Source organism: Monodon monoceros, unplaced genomic scaffold, assembly GCF_005190385.1.
Source record: "Monodon monoceros isolate NGI ecotype Baffin Bay Population unplaced genomic scaffold, NGI_Narwhal_1 Super_Scaffold_12, whole genome shotgun sequence".
Taxonomy (NCBI): Eukaryota; Metazoa; Chordata; class Mammalia; order Artiodactyla; family Monodontidae; genus Monodon; species Monodon monoceros.
Window position 1 is genome coordinate 147,017,065 of NW_021703768.1, and position 4,900 is coordinate 147,021,964.

Consider the following 4,900-nt stretch of genomic DNA (forward strand, 5'->3'; position numbering starts at 1 on the left):
CGCCCCCGGCCCGCCCCCTCGGCCCGCCCTCCGCGTCGTTGGCCCGCCCCCCCTTAAAGGGCCCGGCCCCCACGCCCGCCCCCGGAGCGCGGACCCGGCTGGCCCACGTCCGGCCTCGGCAGGGCCTTTGTCCCGGCGGCGAGCCCCCGCGGCTGGGGGAGGGACGGGCGCGCATCCGCCGTGCGATCACTGATTGACCGGTGGATTCATTCCCGCATTCACTCCTTCTGATACCCGCAGTCTGGCGCCGGATGTGAGGGCCAGACTCCAGGGTTCAAACTCCGGCTCTGCTGCTAATCGATTCTGTGACCTTGGGCAAGTGGCTTAACCTCTCTGGGCTCTCTGAGTTTCTTCATCTGTAAAATGGCCCTAGTGCTACAGCCTACCAACCGGGGCTGTCCTCAAGATTAAGTGCATGTGACGTCGGTGGCACTATAAATGTTGGCAGTCGTAAACAGCCCCAAGCCATGGGGATTCAGGGAGGAGCAAGAAAAGCCGCCCCCTCTCCACCCCCTAACAAATGCAAGTATGATATAATGACAACAGTAGCAGCAAAACAGGGCAAGAGGGTGGTGACTGCGTGAGGGGCAGTGGATGCTTGTTAACAAGGCCACTGATTCCCAAATGTGGAGCCCTCACTCTGTGCCAGCTGCAGTGCCTCCTGCTTTTCTTTGAAAATTTCTCTTTGAATTCTCAGGACAACTGCGGCGGTGGGGGGTCGGGGGAAGGTGGTTGACCCGTATTACAGAGGAGGTGACTGAGAGCAGCCTCCGGAGTCACAGAGCTGGTGGAGGGACCCCATCACTGGCTGGCTTGAGGCATATTTCACAAGTTAAAGTTAAGGGTGGCCGGAGCTGCTCCACATTTCTTTATCCAGTGCCTCCTATAGCCCTGGCTGGGCACTGAGTCATTTTCAGGTGGTGCTGGCTGAGCAAACATCTGAATGAGTGTACCCATAATGCATGGTTAGGAGGTTTAGGCCCCTGGCCAATGTTCTCACACTAGTAAGCAGTAAGCAGGGCTCTTTCCAACAAACCACACAGCTCCCCTCCAGGCCTGAAAGAGCCCAGTGCCCCTTACCACCCTGGGTCCAAGGTCAGTCTCTGAAAGAGGGTGGGAGTCATCCAGAGAGGATGCTTTTCAGCAGCCCTGGCCAGGCCACTGGAGAGTTTGGTGCTGATTCACTTTGGATCTGCCCCACCACTTGCCCCTCTGACTTTCTTGCCAGGTTTTACCTTGCTCTGGTTCTGGAGGCTGGCCGGTATGGATTTCACTGATGGGTTTCCTGTCCTCTGGCTTCCTGCTGGGCTTGGTTAGTGGGGGTCCTTGGCAGGAGACTGAGGGCAGGAGAAGAGAGAGGTCTGGGTATTCACTTCCCAAGCTTCCTTCCTGCTGGGTTGTCCCTGCCAAAGGTACCTTCCCCATACCGGCTCTCTCAGGGCTCCCTCTAAGGGTGGTAACTGTCCTGCCAATACTGCACCCTCCTTCTTTGGTTCCCCAAGCCCTGCCCACACCTTTATAAATGGACTCTTTAATAAACTTTCCTTTGTGACCCAGTTTGTGGGTGGCATTTCTTTCATGCTGGGACCCTCATTGATATAACTCCTGTAAGTCACCTTCTTCTGAATCATAATTGCAAGTCAAAGAGTGTGGAAAGGTCCAGTATGTTGAAGGCCTGGCTTTTCTGTGCCTATTGCCTCAATCCTCTGCATGAGCCAAGCCCTCCTAATAAGGCAGAACCACAGAGGGCAGATGCTAGAGGAAGTCTGTGAATCAGCCGGCTTCCTTGGTTTTCCCAGAAAGGCAAAGAGACCTGTCCCCAGTCGCACCCTGAGCAGCAGAGCCAGTCCCCAGCCCTCCCGAGTGTGTTCACCTCTTGCGCTGTGGCAGACCTGGCCAGGGGAGACAAACCTTCCCCCCACCTGCCCGTAGCAGAGATACAATACCTGCATCTTTCCACACCCTTCCTTTTTCTTTTCTTTTTTTCTATTGTAGTGAAATATACATGACATGAAATTTACCACTTTAACCATTTGTAAGTGTACAGTTCCCCGGCATTAAGTGCATTCACACCGTTGTGCAACCATTACCACCATCCATCTCCAGGACTTTTTTGATCTTCCCAGACTAAAATTCTGTACCCCTTAAACACTAACTCTCCATTCGCCCTCCCTAAGCCCCTGGCAACCACCACTTACCAAGTGTGAGACCTTGGACAAGTCGACCTGCCTGTACCTCCATCTCCGCATCTGTAAGATGGGATAAGAATAGCCACGGACCACATAGGCTTGTTCTGAGCTCTAAATGAGATAACACAGGTAAAGCACGTGTATTTTTGTTACTTTGCTACCAGCCAATCTGCTACCCCTAAATATCTCCTTTTAACCTGCATCCAAATCCCAAAGCTAATTTTAATTCTGACTCTGCCTTGACCTACGTTCACTCTTCCCAGTCCGGACCCTCTTTATAGCCCCTGATTGCGTGTCCCACCTCACCTGCCACCAGTTGTCTCCATTTTCTCCCAACAATAGAAATGACTTGTCATCTCCAGAAGAAAACATATTCTGTTTTTTCCTACCAACATGCCTTGGCATAAGCTATTTATTTCCCCACCTTCTCTGCTGGTGACCTCTTATTCAGCCTTCAAAGCCCGGCCTGAATGTCACTTCTTCCAGGAACCTCTGCCTCCCAGATATCACTTCCTTTCCTCACTAACACTGTGTCTTGTTGCAGCCATCACACTGGGCTGTAACTGATGACTTTGCCAGACTCTGAGTTCCCAAGGAGCTGGAATGGGTCTTATTTGTCTCAAATCCCCCCAGCGTCGGCACAGACTAGCACAGAGAGGCCCTGAGGAAAATACTTGTAGGATGAATGAACCCATCTCCATCTCCTTAACTCGAAACTCAGTCCTCACCCGCCTGGTTTATCAGAACTCCAGGCTGGGCTTGTTTTGTCCCTACCCATGCCCCAGAGACGTCTTCACGCCAAGCTCCATTCTACCCACACTGCTTCTGGGAACACTGGCATTCTCCCTGATTGTAGTGTGGAGCAGACAGGGTAGAGAAGATGGTAAATCCGCTGCTTTAGCTGACTTTATCCTTCTAAATTCCTGTTTCAGAAGTGCACTTTGCAAGTCTGAGAGCTACAGACCATAGAAAATCAATGCTAGAGCCAGTGGACCACAGAATTCCACATGGCAGGTTTATTTGGGAGGAGGGCTGCACATTCGAGGAGCATTGAGTCCATCAGCATAAATTAAGTTCTGGTCTTTTTGTGATTTTTAGTGTCTGCCGGGCTGGCAGGCTGCACCTTTCCCAAATCCCAAGTTTCCAGGATGGGCAGCCAGGCCCAGGAAGCTGAGGCCTGCTCCTTTTCTGCTTCTCTCCGTCAACCGCCTCTGAGAAGGCACCAGGATTCTTTGCAGGACAAAGCAGGAGCCTTGGAAAGAGACTCCTCCCCACCCCACCCCCAACTGCTGTCTGATTGGCTGGCACGGCAAGAGGCTCGTAATTAACACGGCCAGGCCTGCGAATACCGAGTGGCCAGGCACATGTGGTCCTGTGGAATAGGTCATAGGTTGTAAGGAAGCAGGCCTTAAAGCAAAATTCCAGGTGCCCAGGCGGCAGGGCAGAGCCTCCAGGAGTGGGGAAGAGGTTGAGTGAAGTTTCCTCAGCGGCAAGAAGGCAATCATGAGTTCCTTCCTCCCATCTCCCACCTTCTTCCTCTTTCTTGGAAGCCAAAATGATCTTGCTCTGAAAAGGAAGCTCTGTTCATGATGCTCCCCTGCTCAGAACCCCCCACTGCTCACAGATGTTCCTGTGCTTTAGGTTGGCATTCAAGGCCACCATGACCTGATCCTTTCAGTACTGCTTTCATCTAACCCTATCCCGTTGCGGAGCACAGGCTCCGGGCGCGCAGGCTCAGCGGCCATGGCTCACGGGCCCAGCCGCTCCGCGGCATGTGGGATCTTCCCGGACCGGGGCACGAACCCGTGTCCCCCGCATCGGCATGCGGACTCTCAACCACTGCGCCACCAGGGAAGCCCTTTTTCCCTACTTTATAAAGAGTTGTGTGTGTGGTAATGTAACTTTTATCCAGCACGTACCAAGTGCTATGTATAGCACCAAGCATTCCATATCCATTTCCCTAATTTGCCCCAAAAATCTGCAGTGTGAGAATTATTTTCCCCATTTTCATGTGAGAAAACCAAGCTTAGAGAAGGTGCCAAGAGTCATAGCATGGAAAGGTGGTGAAGCTGGGATGTGAACTCAGAATAACTGGGCTGCTTGACCTATGTTCTTTCCATTGAAGCCAGAGCCCCCTTGAGAAAGGGCTGGTGTCTTCTAAATGTTTGTATCCGCTCCCCTCCATTAATAGGTGTCTCTCTGCTATATACTGAATGTTTGTGTCCTCCCAAAATTCATGTTGAAATCAAATCCCTAATTTGATGGTATTTGGAGGTGGGAGGTCTCTTGGAGGTGATTAGGTCATGAGAGTAGAGACCTCATGAATGGGATTAGTGCCCTTTAAAAGAGACCCTGGAATTAACATACACACACCTAGATATAAAACAGGTAAACAACAAAGACCTACTGTATAGCACAGGGAACTATACTCAATATCTCGTAATAACCTATAATGGAAAAGGAGCTGAAAAAGAATATATATATGTATAACTGAACCATTTTGCTGTACACTTGAAGCTAACACATTATAAATTAACTACACTTCAATTAAAAAAACGAAATTGTGTAAAATCAAAAAGTCATGAGATATATGCAAAAGGAAGCTTATGAACGAACATTTTTAGAAATGTAAACGTAAAGAAAACATCAGTTTGCATTTATTCACGAGCTCATTATTTACAGTAAATATACAATAGCAAAAACTTCAGAGA